We start from the raw sequence: 24,777 nt of genomic DNA, 5'->3' as shown, positions 1-24,777 counted from the left end.
TTATTATTATTATTATTATTATTATTATTATTATTATTATTATTATTATTATTATTATTATTATTATTATTAGAGTTCTTAACTGGGACTTCTTCAACATCTCCCCTCATCCAGTACCCGGATCTTTATTATGAGAATTGTATTCTTTACTTGACTTCCAGGTTTTCAATGAAATCTTTTCTATTTAGTGAACTGGCGTACAGGACTTCCAGGCGATGACTTTTGTGCTGTGTTTTAGTTTCAAATTATGTGACAGGCATGGTTGTAGGTTTTGGTTAGTCGATAGGCTAGTTCCAGCTTGTTATCTCTCGTGGAATGAGCTGCTTTCTTGGACATGTTGTATCCAGTCTAAATACCACGGAACCAGGCGCGGCTCCATAATACGATCTGCAGAGCTGCAGAACCACCAGAATGAAATATTACAGCGATTAGCCATTCCTTCCTTCATACTGAGTGTTGATATCGAGCCAAAGATCGATACCCATATAGATACTGGTGATCTGCCAACCCTGTTTAGATCTATGAACGATAGAACATTCGGGGAGCACACTTAACTGCAGCTTTCTTCCGATAGGTGACTAAGAGTTGCCCATAAGGTTCTGTATGAACTGCACACCTTGCAGCACGACTGCCTATTCGGACGTGTGTCGCTGAGACTATAGAGTTAGTAAATAATACTCTAGAGGTAGCACCAGCGCCACCGTCTGCGAGAGAATCACTGCATCGAGCGAGCATGTTGAAATCTCAGCTGTTTCGCAAAAAGCTCTCGCCACTGTACTCATCATTGTAAATAGAGAACTTTTAGAACTATGTGGATATTATATGGTTTAAAATTCTTACATGTAAATATTCTCAGATACTACTGTATAGTTGTGATGCTTCCGTTCAGTTGAAAGGAAGTCCAAATAGCTTAAATACATGAAAAAATGCCTGATAAAAGAGGATGGTTGTGATTAAGTAACACAAAATCAATTTAATGTTCATGTTAAATCTTCAAACAACGTACTTTAAGATTGGGGGCATGTATATTTCTCTGTTTTTTGTGTAAATGGCCAGGACTTACGCATAAAACTATCCAACAACCGAAAACATTCTCTCTCGTACGAAGCGAATGAGCGAGTTCTTAGGCCTAACTAGTAATAATGTATGTGTTTCTCCGTATTGGTAGTGAATTCTTCCGAATTAGGTAGTCATGAAAATGAAAACAGGAACGTTAGTGCCATCAGATGATGTTCCCTCGCCATTAAGAAAACCAGTTCCCAAAGGTGTATACAGGTCTCGGAACCTCTGTAAATATGAGTGTGTCGATACTAGATCAACATTTTTTTCGATAAGCGGAAGAGAGGCTTTATATTTTGTAATTTTGTAATAGTTGTTTTTTGTACAATTCAGTTATTTTTCAGTTATTTATATGTTATTTATATGTCCCTCGAAATCGGGGTCTTACAAAGTGAGATGTACGTCTACCTATTTTTTCTATACGTTTTCGGGAACTTCACTCTCATAAAACATGGAGCAAAACGTTTCCACGGAGTTGGAGGACGGACGCATAAGCTCACCTGACACTTGCCGTACGCAATACGAATTTCAATGTATCTGTTACACTTACTGCAATGGACTGGGCGTCACAGAGCAGAACTACCAACATAATTCAGCACTAGCCGCCACTGTACGGAACTTACATGTTTCCACTCGTTTAATTTCACCGTATTCTCTCATTTTGCCTCCTTGGTGTTGGTAAGTTACTTGGTATTCTCCAGTGAAACTTGAAGTCCCACTTTGGCAGTCTCTCTTCTGAGACAGTGGACCTGAATCGTCCCTGTTTGCAAATATTTTGCGATCACTTCAATGTCATCTGCAAAGGGCAGACTGTCTATCAGTCCTTCTCTCTTGTGACCCAAATTGACCCCACTGTGGACACCCGAACTGACCAAGGAAAGTTCTTCACCTTGTCTGACACATGTTTCCAAGATCTCACGCCTGAATTTAACCGTGGAATGTGTGCCAGTCAGAGTTTGTAGAATTAGCCTAGTCTTATGTCCTATGTCCTCCTATATCCTCAAACTCAAAACGGTACTAGTTTGAAGATTTGCTCAGCAAGGGATCCGTTATTACTGAAGCCTCCCAGGTATTCCTTCAGCTCTTTCCTTGTCAATAAGGCCTTAGACAGGACATTATATGTTACTGGGAAGAGAGAGATCCCTCGATTGTTCTTCATGTCTCGTTTCTTGTGAAGTGGGTGGATTGAGACTGAGGTCCAATGAGATGGCAACGTTTCCGTTTCCCATATGTTTTGAATGATCTCAGTGAGCTTGTTCGCTGCTTTGCTGCTGGCATACTTCTAGAATTTGGCTGCACGAGAAGAGGTAGTGAGTCCGGGTTTGGTGTTGTTCGCTACTAGTTATTAAGGTACAGTCCCAACATTTGCATGGTGTGAAAATGGGAAACCACGGAAAACCATCTTCAGAGCTGTCGACAGTGGAGTTCGAACCTACTATCTCCCGAATGCAAGCTGATAGCGGCGCGTCCCTAACAGCACGGCCAACTCGCTCAATAGTTGGGAATGTTCTGAGGCCTAGTCAGTAGGGAAGACATTAAATATTGTTTCCGTAATTTCTTCCATGTTGTGGTCATCAATTTCTCTACATTAGTTAGAGGAAAAGAACGAGTGTTGTGTTTTACAGTTAAGTAATATAAAGTAATTATGGACCGAATCATTCATCTTTGGTTTTCCATTGGTATCGTGGAATATAATTTCAGGAGTTCAGCTGAGAAAGCTGAGAGGTAATGGCATCACAAAGTCTTGCTTTTTGCATACAGAACCTAAGAAAAATAGGACGAAGGAACTTGTTGACTGCTTAAAGGTGGAGAGTGGGGTTTGCTATCACATGAATACTGAAACTTTGGTATCGCTGTAATTATTTGTGTTTGTAATGAACTCTTTTATTGCTTTGCGTGACTCCTTGCCATAAAGCACTTTAAGTTAAATAGACCCTTATGAAAGAAATAGTCCTAATCTCTTAAGTCATGATGGCTACTTACAGTATGTTGCTTCGCTAGTGGGAAGGCTCATTATTTTTCTGCTCACACGAGGGGTTCCTAACAGTCAGTGGAGATCGGCGAACTGTTTTAAATATGATGGATAGTCTTAAGAAGACTTTTCTTCATTGTTGTGAATGGTGAAAACAGTTATGAAGTGCTTTCGTAGCCGAAGATTGCGGGGTCGTTTGGGACTCAAGCGAAAAATCATTTAGGGATCTGTATTCTCCAAACTCTGGCCACTTTTAATATTCATGCATGTAGGTTATTGCAGAGTATTAACTTTGAACCACATGCAGTGTTGGGAGAGTCCCAGAAAACCACTGTTTCGAATTTGTGAAACGAGCTCTTCATTTCTGAAAGGAACACGTCATGAAAAAGGGCTTTGTGTTTTATGAAGAACTGAAACCTGTTTAAACCTTCTACTTCTTTCTTTCTTCCTTTCTTTTTCTTTCTTTCTTTCTTTCTTTCTTTCTTTCTTTCTTTCTCTCTTTATTCTCTCCTAAGACGGATCTGCTGCCAGATGGCGCCATCGTTGGCAGCTCTCTTCATTGTTGTGTAATTATTTGTGCCCGTGTCTTCCATTATCTGTTTTATAAAACGTTTCCCTTGTCCTTGCTCTTGATGTCTTTCCAGTAATGCAACCGTCTGCTTATAATTTTTATCAGCAGCGAGTGTACGGTATGTGATTTTCATCCTTCGTAATGTGAATGCATGCAGCAAGGTTTGATTACTACCTGTCAAGCCAGAGAGTATGCACTTCCTCTGATCACGGAAGAATACTATTCTCTGCTAGACATTCTCTGACCTTCCCCCAGCTTCTAAATATACTCCACAGATGGCAGAACGTTCCTAATAACTTTCATGCTGCTAAGAGAAACCAGTCGACGTACACACAGACTGGAAGGTATCTACTCGACTAACTTTCTGTATGACCATTAATAAAGCGCGGAGACAAACTCTTGAAAAAGTGTGTATCTACTTACCCGAATTAGTATTGTCACGGCCAATAGTATGTTGCACTATCTCGGGCAAGATCGTTTGCAAATGTTCCAGATAAGCCTGAATGATCGAAGCATGTTGAATATTGTATGGAAATGTTTCATAAACTTAATAAAACGCTCCTTGCAATGAAGGTCTCACTTAAGTCGATATATTTTTATTTTTAAAACTACATTACGAATGAATCAGTTATTATGTACTGTATTAAATGTTCATAAAACTATTGAAAAGTGCAGGCATATCAAGACGAGTTAACCTACCTGTTTATAATGAATGGCGCGGAGCAGCATGGGTCCATTAGTATACAATAAATACATACTTCGTTGCTTGGGAAGCATGGACGGCAGATGAGCAGTAATTTCATTGTCGTTTGTTTTACTGTATACCGTACGTGCAACTTCCCTCTACTTCGACCTCGTTTCTCTGACTCGGGCTCTAACATCACCGTCGATTCCATCCTCACCCTGAAGATACTATTTCACACATTTAAACAAGTTGGCTTTCTGAATATCTACATCATTAAGTTGAATTCAGCCGGACTTCCTTCGAAATACTCCGTTTTTGCAGTGTTAAGGCGAAGCGCAAACTGTGGTAGGTGATCGGCACGCGTCTATACTAGGCGTTCGAACTCCTCCCTAGTTGTTGTTAAAAGCATGACGTTATCAGCATATACAAGTGTCCATGGGACATCACAGTGCAAATCACGCAATAGAATGTCTATGACGATTAAAAAGAGCGGTACCGAGCTCGATAGCTGCAGTCTCTTAAGTGCGGCCAGTATCCAGTATTCGGGAGATGGTGCGTTCGAGCCCCACTGTCGGCAGCCCTGAAGATGGTTTTCCGTGGTTTCCCATTTTCACACCAGGCAAATGCTGGGGCTGTACCTTAATTAATGCCACGGCCGCTTCCTTCCAAGTCCTAGCCCTTCCCTGTCCCATCGTCGCCATAAGACCTATCTGTGTCGATGCGACGTTAAGCCAGTAGCAAAAAACAAAAAAAAAAGAGCGGTAACGGACCCCCTACTTCTACACAGAAGTGATCAGAAGTGCCGACTGAACATCTAACACGGCTGGTGATTTTTAGTAGTGTCCAATCCACTTAATTTATGAGCTCTAGAACTTCGTGGTCGCACTACGAGTGCTATATTTGGTATAGGACATGGTCGAAGACCTTCTCGAAATCGAGGAGAGCTAGATCTAATGACTTACTCTTCCCTGAGAGACTCTCTAGCAGCATCCGTGCGGTAAAACTACTATCTGTAGTACTGAAACCTTTGACTTATCCGCAATGGTTGATGGTGAGAGTGAGAATGCTACCAAGGCGCTGGTCAGCAGCTTTAGGGTGTGGCATAATAATAATAGGCCTAATAATAATAATAATAATAATAATAATAATAATAATAATAATAATAATAATAATAATAATAATAATATGTTTGAACGTTCCCTTAGATTGTGAATGTTGGAACTCCATAACTACTGAGCAGATCATTTTCACATTTGCATATAGATGAAGGAATATTTAAAGCAAATTTTAAATTTCAATATTATAATACTAATACTTTTCAGAAAAAAATGTTTTATAAACTAAGACCATAAAACGCTCCTTGCAATGAAGGTCCTCCTTAAGTCGATTTTTTAATTTTTTAAATAGCAATTAAGTGTACGTATAAATATAAATTATTCTGTTATAATATTATATTTATAAATAGTAACTGAAGTGGTGAAAAATTTACCAAAAACATAAACATATAATTTTGAATCTAGAAATCCTGCAGTTACTAATCATTGACAGCAAAATCCAGAAAGTACCCTTTTCTTCACACAAAAGTAGAGCTACATTTAAAAAATCGTGTTTGGGCTAAATAACTTAAACATTGCTACATAAGGAGCATTTAGTGTCTGTAAAGAAAAATACATTATGAGAAAAGAGCAGATACAATTCGGGGATGGCAACATAGAGCAAAATTATCCGCGTCCCTGTGTAGATCCCTCGGATTTCTTCTTTCTGTCCTATAGGAACAACATCTTAAGGCTTTTATCCATTCTGAGTTTCCTCGTATTCTGTAATGCCTGAACCTTTGACGAACGTTTTCACCAACATTCTTCTCTTTGACATTATAAATCATACTACAATTAGACATATTTAATATATCATGCAACTATTATTAATTCAATGCTAGTGATGCCATTAAAAAATACAACATTTCTGAGTGCGGAAGAGATAAGAGTTTCGTATATTTTCATATTAAATAAAATCTGCATATTTTTTACCGGTATTTCCCGACATTGTACTGGTGAGTACCCTCAAGAGACTTCGAAGAGACTTTTTCCCAGGATAGGAATATTTCAACGTGCCTATAAATTTATTGACAGGTATTTCTTGAGTTTAAGAATCCTTAAATGTCAATTCGCTATGTTCGATTATCTTGCGAAGTAAGGGAATTAAGGGAAGAATCAGATACAGTGATCTAGCATAATGTTAGTCACCGTAGAATAATAATAATAATAATAATAATAATAATAATAATAATAATAATAATAATAATAATAATATCTTCTCATTTAAGTGAGTGTGCAGTGTGCGCTTACAACTGTGTACAACAATTTGAAAGAACCTTTAAACAATAATATTAAGGAGAAAAAGACTACTAAATGTGAAATATATTTTATTTTTCTTTAAGAGCTACTCCGAAAACTTATGCTGGTTACTTCTATTATTGTTTATTTGCTTGGAGCTAGCTGCCAGTGCCTACCGGAGTGTTTTTCAGGATAGTCGTTGACTTGATAATCCACTTAAGATGCATGAGCGTGATTGAATGTTAAACAGGTAGTTTTTGGAATAAGATAGCAATATTGGAAGTGTTTTCGTCAGTTTCTAATTAGCGTATTGAACTGGGGATTTTCCGTTAATGCGGGCTTAACTGTGAAGCTCAATTTTTGTGAGCGTGGGACTGTCTTGCTAAGGCTAGCCCCCGGAGGGTGCCGCGGTGGTTTCCGACATGTGCGGGCGGGCAAGGCTTTCGGTTTCACTTCCTTATTGGTATTCGCTTCTCGCTCGTCACGTGTTTACATTCAATCATCCCCGAAAGCGGACGCGGTGCGCGTAGCCAACTACTACTGTAGCTGTATACCAACACAGTGATTCCTGCAGCCTCAAAGCATCCCGGCTTTCTGCCGCGGGTCACTACACTGCTTGTTGTATAATGTTGCAAGCCAGGTGTTTTATTCTTGCGTCTCAAGTGGTTTCCCAGGTCAGGGAAACACTTCTCACTATTTTATTCTATAATGGAAAGAAACAACTAGGCTCCTTGTTACTTGTGAGACTACCACTGTTCAATTCATATCGACCTACAGAGTAGCGCATATCCAGTCGTATACAAAGTAGCGTTAGAGATTGAATGGTGACATTTATTATCTATAGTGTTTCTTGTTGTTCGAGGTCTCCCTTTAAGTACTCGGAAAATGCTGGAATGCTGTCTTATTTAATAACGTGGTCACCTTTTCCAATCTCCTCCACCTGCAAGATAATTTAATGAACGAATGGCCGTGTTGTCTCTAGCCCTTGTGGTACGAAGGAACAGTAACGAATTCTATGCGTGGGAATTTTTATCTCTCAGACGTAGCCCGAATGATAACACTGTAACCTGAATGAATGGCATGCGTTAGACGTGTAGTTCGAATCTCGATCTCGACAATGAGGCTTTGCGTGAGATTTTTCTCACTCACTCTGTGCTCATGAGGTAAGTGTATGCTCGGCTCAGGACTGGTCTCTTTTCTCTTATTTAAAAAAATGCTATTTGCTGACAGGTTTTATGGTGACGATGGGATAAGAAAGGGTTAGGAGCGGGAAGGATGCGACCGTGGCCTTAATTAAGGTACATTTGTCTGATGTGAAAATGGGAAACTGTGGAGAACCATCTTCAGGACTGCCGACAGTGAGGTTCGAGCCCTCTATCTCCCGAATGCAAGTTGACAGCTTGCTAGTAGTCATATATTATTGGTGGAAAGGGTTTTACGATTTGTGATGTAATCTTAGAGCAAAACATAACCTTTAGGTGTAAAATCCTGTTGCTGCGGTTGAACTCGTACTGAGAATCGACTACTGTACTACTTTGTATCCCAGACCGCCATTTACCTATCTTCGTTATCTTGGCAATATTATCGACACATTCATATCTTGTCCCCTTGTTTTGATTATTTCTGTTTTTACGATCGTTTGTTTATTTCCTCTCTGGGATAGCTTCATAACTTCTCGTCGTTTATTGTGCGAACGTTTGAATGTATGATCTGTTCGCATTCTCATCATGAATGTCTTTCCCTTCCATACGTCGTCGCTTTTTTTTTCAACGCTTTTTATATTCTCTCGTGTTTTCGCATCTCCTTCCCCTAGACAGCCTCCGTATTGTGTTACATTCTCTCCCACTTGTGATGCTCTTCCTGCTGGAGTTGGAGCAGGACGGTCGTTGCATTTTGGAGCGACAGCTGCCAGTATTGAATGAGGTTGTTGCTCTGAAAGGAGATACGAATGATCAACAGCATGTGTTCTGTGTTGAGGGTTTCGGATGTACAGTTGGCCGTAGATTACACCACACGGCCTGGTGATTAGAAGTCGTACAAAGTTTCCTCTCCTATTTCACCTGTAGAAATCCTTGAAACGATATTTTCTATTTTCGCGGCCTGAACTATCTATTGATTGGCCAGCATCCTGGTGAAAAAAATGAGCTTAAAATTCTAGGCTCTTTGTCGCAGAAGTCCGTTTCTTGAATTTAAATTTAAAGTCACATATGAATCAATTCAACGGTGTAGTGGTGCTGCAAAGTGGTATAACAATTTATACAAAATGGAAAAATGCGAACAAATGTGCCACTAAGCTTCTCCTATATATCTCTGTTGGCAGGACTGGTTTGCAGGATATTATGTTGCAGCAGTATGCCTGCACTGTAATGTCCGTTGACTTTCGTATGCCTGCCTTTTATTTCTCTGACCATATGACTCGAGGTTGATTTGTACATTTTTCCTCCTTATTGTTTTATTTACCATGACTAACATCGGTTGTTTCCATGTTTTCCCAACTACAGTGAATTTATTTTAATACGAAGAAACGGTCTTCTAATGGTTCTCTGTACGGTATACTTTTTTAAGTAATACGGAAAATAATTCCGAGAATAGTCGACGGCCGGGTTGTTCTTCGTGTAAATGTCGTGCACGTCCTGGACGACTCGACTGATGGTATCAAGCGTGTGGATTGTTGAGGGGAACGGCATAGCACGACGTGGGTATTTCTAAGGAACGGTCCCACGTATGTGGAGCCCGCACGCAAGTCATTGGTGAAGGGGGAATAATTTGATGCGAGGCACACGAAACATTGATCTTCATTCTATTACTAAATTTATCTTCAAGTAAAGAAAACGAACATTATAAATGCAGGTGTACAGCTGTTCTAAAATACATGTCACATCGCTGCCACAACAAAAGGAATATATTTCATTTGATACGGGAGGTGGTATGGCGATATGTATTTTAAATTTCTAGAAAGAAACATATTGTTAGCACTATAAACTGCGCGTTATGTGGAATGTCTGTCATTAGAACACAGTTTTAAATTCGTAACAAAACCTCACAACTTGTGATAGGGCGTTTCATTTCATTCATAGTTGAACGTGAGATTAAATGAATCTCATTTTCAGTTTGATTCGAACTACTGAGGGATCGAATAGTTACATAAGTGACATATTTATTGGCCCCATAATTGTAAATACTAAGCGAGTTGGTCGCGCGAATCGGGCTGTGTAGCTGTTAGCTCGAATTCGGAAGATTTGGGGTTGGAATCCCACTGTTGGCAGCCCTGAAGATGATTTTTCCGTGGTTTCCTATTTTCACAAAAAGAATACGTTGGGATTTTACCTTAATAAATACCACGTTCGCTTCCTTGCCCAGTCCTAGCCCTATCCTATCACGTCGTCGCTATAAGACCTCTCTGAGTCAGTCCGGCATGAAATCTGTTAATAATAATAATAATAATAATAATAATAATAATAATAATAATAATAATAATAATAATACTCAATAGTTTTACGTCTTACAATTTCATTTTTTGTTTTCTGAAACGCGTAGGTTTTCAGAATTTATTCCCTCATGAGGGATTATTTAATTTGTTAATTTCGTATTACGTTTAGGTGAATCTGCTGAGACGAAGCCGGCGTATTTAAACACCTTCAAATACCACCGGACTGATCCGAGATCGAACCCGCTAACTTGGACTAAAAAGATCAGTGCAGTGTTCTATTGTGCGAGACAATCCGGCGAGCTCATTGGTGTTAAGTTTCCTTAAGAAAAAGTCATGAACGTTCTTCTGAAAGGAGTATATTAGGTAAAACTTTGATAATAATCGTGTTTTCGTCCAAGATTTCCTACATAAGTGTTATGAGTAATTTCTTCCCAAAATGGTAGGAACGTTGATAACTTTCACTGCCCGTAATTTCGATGTAAAAATGTGCTATAGGCTATGCATATTAGAAGCGATGAAGAGAGTCGGTCGGAATTGATCGTAGACGATGGTTTGAATGCACGTGTTGGCAAACGCCGTGTTCAATTTCAGCATGGCAATCCGTTATACTCATTCGTATTGCGGGTCTGTATAACAGTCGGAAACGTTGATTTCCTTACTCCAGGACTAACTTCTGTTGGCTGCCCCAACTGTTTATCTCCAGATTTTCCGTCACTTACCCCAGGCTAGTGATGTTGATGATGTGGTATTTAATTTTCACCCATCCAAGACATAACAAGTAATTACTGACGCACGCTCCTACAGACATCATAGTAGTAGATTTATCCAGCAGGTTTTTCTCAAAGAGACACAATACATGTCGGCGATACCTGAGATGCTGCTACTCTCAACTTAGTTCTGAAACGCTATGGCTAATATAAGAGATGTTCACTTCCTGACACCTAAGGTGACCTACTAACAACTTTCAAGTCCCCGAGTGCAACCACGACCAAAAGGAGAGAGCATATTATATGTAGTAACGTAACGATTGCTACAGAAATTGTCTAGAGAGAATCTGTATCTCGGGCTGTTTCTATTTTGATTATTTAGAAAAATATATATACAAAATTAAGATTTTTTCAGTTTGCTTGACGTCGCACCGACACAGATAGGTCTTATGGCTACGATGGTATAGAATGGAAAGGCAGTAACCTTAGCCTTAATTAAAGTACAGCCTCCAGAGTTTGCCTGGTGTGAAAATGGGAAACCATGGAAAATTATCTTCAGGGCTATCGACAGTGCGGTTCGAACCCAGTATCTCCCGAATGCAAGCTCACAGCTGCGCGATCCTAAATTATGTACTGTAATGATGATAAGAGTGCATACATTTCTGTAAATACATATATATTCATAACCTATACAGAGAACAAAACTTTCAGCACGGAAATATACCGTTGTACTTTTGCATGTAAACTCCTTGGGCTCCTGTCTCCCAGTGTTGGCTTTATCAGAATAACACGGTTACGTCCTGTTGTTTGTGGGGACTGTGGTCAAGTGTTTTATTGAAGATGTTTCAGTGCGCTGTTCTGATTAATTTTTATAAAAAACAAGTGCACGTAGGTGCGATAATACGAAAGCGAAAATACGGAAAACGATAATACCGAAGTTGATAGACAGCTGTTGATTTGTTAAGTTTCTAATATTCTTATGCTGGATTGGTCACGGGAGCCTTGAACTAAATAGTCAGCGAGATCCTTAGCAAGTTAGTACACGGAAGTTTATCTACATTTTGCAATTGTATATTTTTAGATCGAGTTTAAGTGATGTATTTAAGAGTTAATGTACTCATGTATGTTTGTTTGTTCGTTTTGTTTGTTTGTTGAGTTTTCAATCCAAAGGCGTGTTGAATCCTCAGTGGATACATCAGCTTTCATAGATAGCCTAGGCGTCACAGAGGAGGGGTAGTAGGAAGGGGATAATTTTCCATTGTTTTCCACACCGAGTCAAAAGGGTCTGTTCCGTATCAGTCCACCAAGCTCACCGAAATGCACGCACCATTCGACCCTATGAGCGACATTTCCTCACCATTCATAACAGGGGTAGGTTGCATTATGGATCGCAGTACTATCATTGCTCATACTCCAGTCACTTTCATATCAAAAGAGGCATGGACGAGACTTAGACAGAGCCAATTTGTTCTAGCCCATACTAGAAGATATTTGTTATTCTCTGAACACTACAATATATCTCTCAGAAATAAATGTGAGTAAAATTAAAGAGTGGAAAGAAAATATTTTATCACGGCTGATCTTAGTATACCGGGTGTTTGACCAGCCCCTTGCGAATTATTTTTATGCATCCCGACGAGTATATTACAATTTTGAAAAACATCGGTCACTCTCCATAAACCGTCGTAATATAACGAGATGTATGGTTACAGGATAATGTCCAATAACGGACCTTTATATTGGTACAGGATAAAATCCAGCAGGAATCGTTAGCGCCTCTATTCATTCATTGTGAGTACCCCGAATGAAGCCCGTAAAACGAGGACAGATACGAAGAATATTTACCTTACAACAGGAGGTGCACACACAGACCAGGAACATGTATAGCCTAGAAACTGCGCGCTGCATGTCAAGCCTCGCATTACCTCACTTGGAAGGGGTGCAATGCTCGAAGTTTCGAATCCCGCGCAAGTATTTTATTTTTTACAGCCACTTGACTGAGATGTGGCAAGGTTGCATATGTAATAGTTTGCACAGATCGATTTGTGTGACCATGAAAAGAACCATTGGTATGGTGGTATATGGTATGGAGCTGGGTTGGAAGAGGCTAGGAAACATGTGAAATGATTTCAGTCACCTGTGTCTTTTAACGCAGCACTTGCTCGAACTGACGACTTCGTGGTCGATATAGAGCTGCATGCGATGTTGTAAGTACTGTCATGCATGCCTCGGCTAGGGGACAGGTCCTCCCTTTCCTATTCATTTATCATGATACGTTACAAGGAAATGGTTCCGGACGACCACCGCCGCGTGCAGTGGAGCTCCGTGATGTTCAGACCACATCCTGCAGCGGTCAAGGAGTGACACATGTCCCAAGAACAGTAGTAGGTCATCTTGGAGTAACCGCAGATAGCGTTCTCCCGTCAGAGGTCCCTCAAAGAAATGGGGACCAATGAGGTGACTAACGGGTCCATTGTTGTGAGACCGTGCTTCGTCCATAAACAAGATGGTCACTAAAAGGGTAGGATCAGTGTCTACATGCTGTAGAATCCATCGGCAGAACGCCATCCGTGCTTCGAATTAATGATCGTGGAGCTCCGGGTGTAAGTGCACATGGTACGGGTGAAACCGCTGGGTATGCAATATCGCATACCAGACACTCGGCTGATATTCGTCTCCTGTGCAATGGCCCGTGCGCTAGTTATGCCGGACAGCGTCCAACGCAACCTCTCCATTGTGAGTAGATGTCACGGGATGATCTCGAACAGGCCGTGTCTTTCTCAGGGACGTAGTAGCCCGCAGACATCTTTCCATACTCCGAAATGTCATGCCTGTCGGTTGTCGTCCATTCGAATAGCGTTCTTGATAGAGGCGTGGTGTCTATTATGCATTCTGTCTAGTTTTAACTTAGCTTTAGCTTTGTGTTGTGTTGTGACTTGCCTTGAAGGAGGGGAGTTCACGCAGCTACATACCTACTTGCCATCGCATGTTATCTTTCCAATGAGTCACTTTGCCCTATCTGTTGTCTACGAAGCTTGGAACATGCACGATGTAGCTAATTGGTTGCCTGTGTGCTAGCCACAGACCATCACCTCTTAATGCTCATCCACCCCAGCTGAATACCCTATGCCACGATACATACAGCCCTTTACGGGGCCAAATAAACAAATCAGTCCGTGGAAGCTATCAAGTATGCAGCCTAAACACACTCCAGGCAATTGGCGGCAAAATAAAAAATACTTGCGTGGAATTCGAAACTTCGAGCACCGCGCCATTGCCATGTGAGCTGTTGTGAGGCTTGACATGCAGCGTTTAGTTTCCAGCCTATACATAACCTTCTGCTGGTTTATGTGTGCACCTCCTGTTGTAAGGTACGTGTTCTTCGTATCTGTGCTCGTTTTACGGCTTCATTCGAGGTACCTGTAATGAATGGTGATACTCACGATTTCTGCTGTCTTCTAGCCCGTAAACACACATCTCGTTATATTACCCCGGTAGGGAGAGAGAGCAATTTATTTCAGAATTGGAGAAAAAAAGCTACGGGATACATAAAACTAAATCGCGAGGGGCCGGTGAACCACCCGGTATAAAGTTTGGCGCCGATTCTCCCATACAGAAGTCCTCCCAGTTCTTGTGTACGAAAATATGGTGTATTAGCTTATGATTATACTTCTGCTTTATTTATCAAAGAAAAGTGATATAGGCCTATCTCTTTATAGAAAATTTTAAAATCTGTTGTTCTCCACGATTTATTCACATTAGTATGGCTATAGTCCTCCGTGGCTCAGGCGGTAGTGCGCCGGCCTCTCACCGCTGGATTCCGTGGTTCAAATCCCGGTCACTCCAAGTAAGATTTGTGCTGGACAAAGCGGAGGCGGGACCGGTTTTTCTCCGGGTACTCCGGTTTTCCCTGTCATCTTTCATTCCAGCAAAACTCTCCAGTATCATTTCATTTCATCTGTTATTCATTAATCATTGCCCCAGAGGAGTGCGACAGGCTCGGCAGGCGGCACAGTTCCTTCCTCGCCGCTGGATGGGAGCTTCATCCATTCCATTCCTGACCCGGTCGAATGTCTGGAAAAAGCTGTGGATTTTCATTCATGTCTATAGTATTTGTCGTGACCATTAAACATGGCAAGTGCTTAGCTGCGGATGGTGTGAACTGGCATTATATTCAATTACAACTACTTGTGGTCACAGAGCCACGCCAGCAGATGCCTGCCGACACATAGCAATTTGGGGCGCTAATCCAGCGTGTGTGCTGGACGCCTAAGAGAACACACTTAGCACCTGCTAGACTGTTACGTGGTTCCCAAGAGGGCTGAAGGACGAGGAAAAAAGTGGAGAAGAGCGAAGAGGGTGAGGAAAGCTAATTTACTTTACACAGTAACACCTGTTTCCCTGCTTGACGGCTGTAAAGAAACCCGTCACACCTCCAACCAAACGGTTAGTGCTAACTTGCGTGGCCTGAATAGTAGGAATGTTGTCATTCTAGGATAATATTTGTCAGGAGTCTCGTATACCTAATATACTTCTCTGCCGTATCTTAAATCCATCAGTATTCGGGATATAGTGGGTTCGAACCCCTTCTATCGGTAGCCCTGAATATAGTTTCCCGTGGTTTCCCATTTTTACACAAGGCAAATGTTGGAGGTGTACCTTAATTAGGGCCACGGCTGCTTCCTTCCTTCCTTCCTTCCTTTCTTTCTTTCTTTCTTTCTTTCTTTCTTTCTTTCTTTCTTTCTTTCTTTCATTTGCCCTTTCCTATCCCATCGTCGCCGTAAGACCTATCTGTGTTAGTGCGACGTAAAATCATTTTTTAAATCCATCCTACTTGTTTGGTCGCAGTTTCGTGGTTAAGTAAGATAGAGACGAAGTTGTGTCATAACACGTAAACGCTGGGAAGGAATGTCGTGAAATAATTATGTTATAGATACCCTTGACTAAGGAAACGTAGAATGAAATTAGACCAGAAACCTAAAGTAGGGCTAAATATGAAACATAATTTGGATTGGTATGTTGAGGGTGCTGCTGTTAACAGTGAGTACTGATTCGAACATATATATTATATATCAACGAGTTTGCGCCTTCAAAGACCGGAAGAAATAGGTACTTCAGATATAGTGCTAGTTGTGGTAGTTGTTTGGAGCTCTCTAACCGAGGCGGCAAAGATATGCTCTGTTCACCCGAATTCTCGTCAGGAAGTTAAGAATCTAGATTTCCACGCCTGGTGAAGCACGTGAGCCTCATATTCACTTAGGGTATACCGAAACTGGGAGGCAACCTAACCACTCTATTCCACGAAGTACCGAGATTACGAATAATGGAAGCCTTTGCCTTTCACTGCTCCTGGGGGCCTTGAAGCCCTGTGTTCAAATCGTATGGATATAACTCTGCTTTTCTTTGCTCTGCTTTGCTTTGCTTTGCTTTGCTTTCTTTTGCATTGCTTATGGTGGTAGCTATTGCTATTCCAGGTTATATAATTAATGTGAAAATATGTCTGGATTTGTAAAATTCATTTTTTATAATTTGCTTTACGTCGCACCAGCACAGTTCGGTCTTATGACGGCGATGGGATAGTATAGGGCTAGGAGTGGTAAGGGATCGACTCTGGTCCGTGCTGTAAATTGAGGAGGGGGAATAATTAACAAATCGCCCTTTGGCTGTCTTCACAAATTCCTCCGCTGCTTTGTCAATTTCTGCATCATCATGTACATGGGATCGTGAAAGAAATTTAGTGGTCTTCCTATTCTTAATACTGTGTTTTTTTCGTGAATCGATGAATCTGTGCATGAGATGCACGGAAATCACACTTTATAGGCGGGAGTCCTTACGAAATTTAAGCTATACATTTTCCGTTTCTTCCAATTCGACTTCCCAAATATTCCACCTGCTTCTTCCACATGTAAAGTAGACTTTCCGATAAAGGCCTAACCAAACGAATGTGCCTTCGAACTTCGTAGCCTTTCCTTTATAACCATTGCTGATAGTGAGCCCTTTAGGTTTCGTTTATGGACTAGGAATATTGCTGGAACTCGATGTATTACACGGAGACAGCCTTGTTGCATCACGAGATTCCGGGGATTCTTGTTGGATTTTCGAACTCTGTCCTCCATCGTCGCTAGTGGTCGGAGAACGAGCTCCGTGCCAGTTGTCACTATGATTGCCGTTTTCATTTCTATCAAGAGATATCCCTCTAAAACGAAGAACGCCTGTTTTATTACTGTAAATTAAATTACATACTGACCCATTTCTTTTGAATTTACTTCTCCCGTTGGAAAAAACCTTTATCGTGAAAATAACTCAATGCGAACTGTTACACGTCAATAGGTTTTGAGACCCTTCCCTGTAAGAAACTCATTGCGACCGTTCTCTTTCATTATAAACAACCCTAAAAGTAGCTATATTACTTGCTGTTTAACTGAAATGATAATAGGTCCCTATTGGTCCTTACCGATTCTCTGGCTTACCTGTCCCCGCTCCTCGTGCGCTCTCAAACATCAGCGGGTAGGCTGGAAGCCGACCGGCAGCTAGGGTCGTCCTATCCGACCAGTTATAGTTGGGGACAAATCATGACGACCTCGCCTCACACCACTACTTTCCAGCGGCAGCTCGGTGCTATGAGCGACTTAATAGGATTTACTACCTCTACTGCAGCCCGAGTTGCCAAATCGGCTACTGCACTCGACACGAAGAAAGGGTAAATGCTACAGAGAGTCAGGAAGAAAGTGGTTTGGCAGCCTCTCCATAACAAATAAGGATCACTTGGAACTCGTTAACTCAGCAGGGTGCAAGGTGTGATTGACTGCTGGCTTCCACCTCGCTTCTAGGAACTGAGGCCGTCATGTTTTGTGCCCAACTATATGTAGTTCATTTATTGTCTAGTTGGGCCTCAGATTTATAAGACTTCTAGTTCAGAACGGCAGCTCATTTTTTGCATGCGGACCTAGGAACCATGAGTGGTGGGTTTCGACACAATAATTTTCAATACTTCCACCGTCAGTTTTTCTACTTCAGCCTCCGACAAACGTGTTTCTGCCTCCCGGCTTCATCAGGAGGGCGGGCATCAGCACTCATTGAGGGGCCATCATGACAGACCTCGTCCGACTCGTTGGCTGAATGGTCAGCGTCCTGGCGTTCGGTTCAGAGGGTCCCGGGTTCGATTCCCGGCCGGGTCGGGGATTTTAACCTTCATTGGTTAATTCCAGTGGCCCGGGGGCTGGGTGTTTGTGCTGTCCCCAACATCCCTGCAACTCACACACCACACACAACACTATCCTCCACCACAATAACACGCAGTTACCTACACATGGCAGATGCCGCCCACCCTCGTCGGACGGTCTGCCTTACAAGGGCTGCACTCGGCTAGAAATAACCACACGAAATTAAAAATTAATGACAGATGTTTGGCTCTGATGCTGAGAATGTAAGCTTGATAAATGCAAGAAAAGGGGAGAGACATAAATGGAATAATTATGGCAAGAGACAAGAGGCCTAATGGTTGATAACATTTTGCTATTATTTGTGTTTTAGTTTTAGTTTTTTCTTATATCAACTATTTCTGTCTGTATTTACTGCAGTGGTTTAGCTGTATACTTACTGCCATTATTTCTGTTTGTTTCAGAGTCCCGCGCTTGAAAGGTCTGTTGGCTTACAAAACTGTATGTATGAATGAACTTGCATGCTATATACATTGTCCAAACGAATTAGCGGAACACGTTTTTGAACATATGCCATCCTGCATAGAACAGTAACTGACAAGTGGCAATGCTACGAGATATACCTGTATTCTGTATGGATAAGAGCCTCCGTGGCTCAGGCCGCAGCACGCCGGCCTCTCACCGCTGGGTTCCGTGGTTCAGATCCCGGTCACTCTATGTGAGATTTGTACTGGACAAAGCGGAGGTGGGACAGGTTTTTTTGGGGGGTACTCCTACTTTCACTGTCAACACTCTCCATTATCATTTCATTTCATCTGTCATTTATTAATCATTGCCCCAGAGGGGCGCGACAGGCTTCGGCAGCCGACAAAATTCTTATCCTCGCCGCTAGATTGGGGCTTCATCCATTCCATTTCTGACCCGGTCGAATGACTGAAAACAGGCTGTAGGTTTTCATTTTTCTGTACGGATAAATCTATATAGCCTATATATATATATATCGGCCGTGGCCTTGATTAAGGTACAGCCCCAGCATTTGCCTAGTGTGAAAATGGGAAACGACGGAAAACCATTTTCAGGGCTGCTGACAGTGGGGTTCGAACCTACTATCTCCCGAATACTGGATACTGGCCACACTTAAGCGACTGCAGCTATCGAGCTCGGTATTTCTGTATCGGTCGTGTCCATAGTAACAAGGAAATTTTCCGTAATTTCAGTCTGTCTGTATGTATGTATGTATGTATGTACACGCATCACGAGAAAACGGCTGAAGAGAATTTGATGAAAATCGGTATGTGAAGGCCGGAAATAAGTCGCTACAATCTAGGCCATAAATAATCTTATTCACCCTGAGAGAGATGGTAGTTTAAGGGAAGGCCTAAAATGTAATTATCAAATATTTATGTTATTAGTGGCCTTATCTTAACGAAAATCGGTATGCAAAGTCGGGGAATAAGTCGCTACAATGTAGGCCATGAATAATCTTATTCACGCTGAGAGAAATGGCAGTTTAGGGGAAGGCCAAAATTTATTCTCAAATATTTATTTTATTAGTGGTCTTATCTTAATGAAAATCGGTATGCAAAATCGGGGAATAAGTCGGTACAATCTAGGCCGCAAATAATTTTATTCACGCTGAGTGAAATTATAGTTTAGCGGAAGACCTAAAATTTAATTCTCAAATATTTGTGTTATTAGTGGTACTATCGACAAATACTACATAACTAAAGTTATATAGTATTAAATTTCCGATCTTTTATGTCTTGTACATTTTTAGCGTACCGGCTATGATAACAGAGATATTCATGAATTTGGGTTTTTGTTGCTAAGTCCATATCAGCGCCTAGTCACGAGAAAATGGGTAAACAGAATTGAATGAAAATCGGTATGTAAAGTCAGGGAATAAGGAACTACAGTCTACGCTATACATAATTTTGTAAGACGCCCTAATATCACAAAGTCGAAAAAATTAAATGTGAATGCCTACAATACAGAAAGCTCATAACATTGATCAACAATAACATTATATTGACCATTCTTTCTTGTGATGTGCTTTGTGTCTCTGTTGCCTCTCATCTGCGATAGATGAGATTACTGCTGTATACCGAGTATTATTTTTTGCTTTGCGCCGTACCGGCGTAGATAGGTCTTATGGCGAAGATGGTATAGGAAAGGGCTTGGAGTGGGAAGGAAGCGGCCTTGGCCTTCATTAAGGTACAGCCCCAGCATTTGCCTGGTGTAAAAATGGGAGACCACGGAAAACCATCTTCAGGGCTGTCGACAGTGGGGTTCGAACCCACTACCTCACGGATGCAAGCTCACAGCTGCGCGCCCCTAACCGCACGGCGAACTCGCCCGGTCGTACCGAGTATAACAGCCAACCTGAGTATTGGCGGGAGGTAGCTGGGGAGTTAGATAACTTTCTTCTTTAGAATGCCATTAATCTGGTTCATAAATTTTCTGAAACTACTGGTACGTAACAAACTGGTTCATAGCATTCGAGCTGTTCAATCCCTACTCTGAGGCACTGACTGGAATGAGCAGTGTACATATTTTACGGAATAATGGCAGAGGAGTGTTCATGGCTATTCGCTGTCTGGTCATTCCAGCACTGGAACTTTGGACTGTTAGATCAGCACCGGAGTACTGTTCGTTAAAAGTAAGAAAATGTGCGGTTTTTAATTTGATCGAGTAGTTTGTATGATAACATTGCTTTTAATAGCTACGTTCCCACTGACGTTTTTGTAATGGCCTAAGTTGACTTCATTTAGGAGAACCACAAAAACAGTATTTCTGAGAATTCCGTAGCGAAGCACGGGTACATCAGCTAGTTATACATAAAAAAGACATTTGATTCTGATTCATTTTTACAATATAAAAATAAATGGCTTAGCAGTGTCAAAAACTAAGTGGGAATAGTTGCTCATCCAATCATCAAATTTGGTTTTCTTTCGAGTTTGAAAGCTTTAGTATCTTGTATATCCTCCGTAAGCATTTACCACAGCCTGACGCTTACGTGACATACACCATACAATTCTACAGAAGTCACCCTGCGGTATTCTTTCCCATTCATAAATGAGAGCCTGTGGGAGTTCCTGGAGAGTCCGTGGTGCAACGAGACGACCAGGAACTTGTCTGTCAAGCATCTCCCACACCTGCTCAACGGGATTCACCTGTGACGTCTTTTCAAGACGACCCTGGTATAGATCACAACAAGTGCCATGGCCTTCTCGGCTATGAGAAGAAATTCAGGGCCAATATTGTATGCAACAACCACCACATGGTCTAACAAGATGTTGATGAACTCCCTGGTAGTAAGGTGGCCATGGACAATGACGAACATCTGTACGACTGTCGATACTAATGCCAACACACTCCATCACAGAACCTTGTCCGCATCTGTCCGCTTTCTGTACACCATTGGACAAATAACACTCACCACGGCCTCTCCATACGTGTACACGGCCATCACTTTACGTCAGGGGAAATATGACTCGCTTCTGAACACCACTGCTCCTCCAGTGGTGAAGTTGCCAATTGACATGATTACGGGCGAACAGAACGCGAGCTGCTTGATATCGCGTTAATCGAGGCTCTCCAACAGATCCTATGGGTCGTGAAGTTCCTTTCGCGTATCCTATTCCTTTCAGTCTGGCCGCATACCGTCTTGCCCTCCTGAGGCCTAGTTGCAGTTCTCTGGCACTGGCGGTACGACGACACAACACAGAAATGACCAGTGTCTGTCGTCAATTTGGGTTTTGGTGCGTTGACAAGCTTGTCCAACCCGCCTAGTGAATAGACATGTTTCGTATCAATTTCATAACCGGTAAATGCCAGAAGAGGAGGCATTGAAGCCCTCGACTACGCGGCGAAAAGTCCACCCTTCCTATATCAATGTGACCGCTCTTTTACTTGTACATCGGTAAGTGTGCGTGCTCGAAGTTATTCGAACTCCGCAAATGACAACTTCAGTCTGCTTACCTCGCTACTACACACCGATACTTCTTTAATACACGAGCGACGAAAAACCGAAACATAAACTTACTCAATGTAGCCTGTGTCTATTCTGAGATTTGAAATCTCGGTTCTCAGAATGATGCAACTTCCCAGTGATATTATGCAGGGTGTCCCATCCTATGTGGATACTCTCAAGAGTACAGTACAGATAGGAAATCTTACAAAGGTGAGCTTGTGCAGAAGCATAAGGAATAGGTAATGTCAGAGATTACATCTCTCCATAATTAGATTTCAGATATTTTTTATGCGATTGTACTTTCGGTAAGCACTATATATTATCATGACAAGTTCTCGTACCTTCAGTAATATAATGTAATTTTCTTCTTTCCATTTTATTTCATGTTCCTTATTGTGTTTGCTAACTTTCCGTCGTTGTCCATATTACATGTCTCGTAACTGTGGTGCTGGATGCGTCTCTCTCATTTTTTTTTTTTTTCTTTCCAGCTGCCGTAGGCCATGCTGACTGGTTCCGTATTAGAAAATTATTAAGATTCTTTTTGATATCCAATATCTGTTCGTGGTTGATAGCGATTTCTTGATCAATAGCCTTTCGTATACTTGTTTCCTCTCCGTATTTTTGCAGATCGAGGCATACTAGCACTTCGATAATTAAAGACGTCAGTATTTTATCTCGTTCTGATGCGTTTGCAAATAAATACAATACGTAAACATGTATATTATACGAAGATATTAATAATTCATGCATCCATATGCCTTTTTGCTGCCAGTAGTCATAAGTGACACCGAAGTGCAAGGATTTTTCACTAAAAATTAAATTCTTTAACGACCCATTCAATTCACTGACATGAATCTCTCGCTTATAAGTATTTTTATATGACAACCGACCGTACTTGAATGATGATTATTATTATTACGATGATGACGATTATTATTATTATTATTATTATTATTATTATTATTATTATTATTATTATTATATTCAGCCGGGCTGAGTGGCTCAAACAGTTGAGGCGCTGGCATTCTGACCCCAACTTGGTAGGTTCGATCCTGGCTCAGTCCGGTGGTATTGAAGGTGCTCAAATACGTCGGCCTCGTGTCGGTAGATTTACTGGTACGTAAAAGAACTCCTTGCGGGACTAAATTCCGGCATCTCGGTGTCCCCGAAAACCGAAAAAGTAGCTGGTGGGACGTAAAGCGATTATTATTATTATTATTATTATTATTATTATTATTATTATCATCATCATCATCAAAATCTTCCGGGGTATTCTGCCGTTGTCCACTCCTCTCATTCCTACCAGACGTTTCAACTACTGCTGCGGTAGTCATCTTCTGTGGCATCGTCGAAGTACTCTCTCCTGTATCCCGCTGGCCTGGATGAAGTGGCGGCAAACTACTGGTGTTCTCTGCGATCGTTGGATACCAATCTACCTGAAGTCCAAGGTTTACAGGACTTTTGTTCGCCCAGTCGCTCTGTATGACTCTGAATGCTGGCCAGCAACAATCAAGCGCTTCATGTCATGGAGATACGCATGTTTCGCTGGTTTCTTGGGCTGACCCGGCCAGATCATGTCATCAACCTAGAAAACCGGAAATTCATGGAAGTTGCCCCGATCATAGAAAATATGCCTGAGACCCGACTTCGGTGGTATGGCCATGTAATGCGTAGAGAAGGTCTATCTGTTGTACAGAAGGCACTTCGCATCACACTGTCTGGAAATAGGCCATGGGGTCGGCCCAAGAAACGCTGGCTTGATCGCATTAAAAGAAGACATGCGCTATGTTCATCTTATTTCAAATGATGCCGTTAATAGAACCAAGTGGAGATTGACCTGCAAAACAGCGCACCCTGCTCCACTGCAGGACAAACGCTAAGAAGAAGAAAAAGAAGAAGAAGAAGAATATTATTATTATTACTATTATTATTATTATTATAGTAGTAGTAGTACTAGTAGTAGTAGTAGTATTTCTTTCTATCTTCGTTATGTCCATTCAAGAACGCGTTTGAACTTGTTCGTTGGCCTTATGGTTATCGCCTTCTTATCCTCACCCACGGCGAAACGGCTGGACAGATCTCGACCAAACGTCGTATTTAGCGTAAGGTTTTGATATGCATATAATTTTAAAATCTTTGAATAGACGGGCGTTTATGGGAAAACCAGGGCGGTTTTCCTCCATTTTATTGATTTTCTGTTAACTCCGTGGACTGTATGTGAAACGTCTCTTCATTATGAACAACTTCTGTTATGTTCACTCTTCTAATGACGGAGAAAACTACTATTTTCGGCGGGTATCATGTATCCCCTGCATTGCATTGAGTGACCGACAGACTGACAACGAACCTGCAGGTTACCATGGCAACGTCTCTGACAGCTTACCAGCAGAGAAGTAACGCATTGCCATTTTCCTCATCAATCCTTTAAATTCGTGGTTGTTCCTTGGGTAGAAAGCAAGAGAGGCGTCATTCGGCCGTTCTGCGGGATATTGGAGGAATATCGTTGGAGATTATAACCGTCCTCGTATACGAATAGCTTAACTAATAACACAATTAGTCATCTTATCTGTTTACCTAAGAATCCCTGCGCCTAAATTTCTACTCTGTTACATCTTTCTTACATCCATAACTCATGTCAGCATAATTTATTGAGCGGCATTTGATTTTCCAATACATTCACTTGGTATTTACATATTTGTCCCACCGGCTGCCCTCAGTTATAATCCATTTTCTATTAATTTCAACTTTCTCAACTGTATTATTTTCTTCCTTAATTACTCCGTATGTATGCGAGTGCTAATCCCGAGAGCTGGACACACTTTTCTTTGAGGAAATATTCTAAGCTATGCAAATATATAACTTTTGGCCCAGGAAAATATCGAAATAT

General features: G+C 41.4%; 1 protein-coding gene across 1 annotated transcript in view; it reads left to right on the top strand.

Annotated features, from left to right (window-relative positions):
• Lar (tyrosine-protein phosphatase Lar) overlaps window positions 1-24,777 on the top strand; it is a 2,342,166-nt gene that overhangs the window by 136,139 nt on the left and 2,181,250 nt on the right. The window contains exon 3 of the mRNA XM_067136814.2: window positions 18,382-18,398. The gene's annotated coding sequence lies outside the window, so the exon portion shown is untranslated. The remainder of the gene's footprint in view (window positions 1-18,381; window positions 18,399-24,777) is intronic.

Source organism: Anabrus simplex, chromosome 1, assembly GCF_040414725.1.
Source record: "Anabrus simplex isolate iqAnaSimp1 chromosome 1, ASM4041472v1, whole genome shotgun sequence".
Classification (NCBI taxonomy): domain Eukaryota; kingdom Metazoa; phylum Arthropoda; class Insecta; order Orthoptera; family Tettigoniidae; genus Anabrus; species Anabrus simplex.
This window is presented reverse-complemented; position numbering and strand designations above follow the sequence as displayed.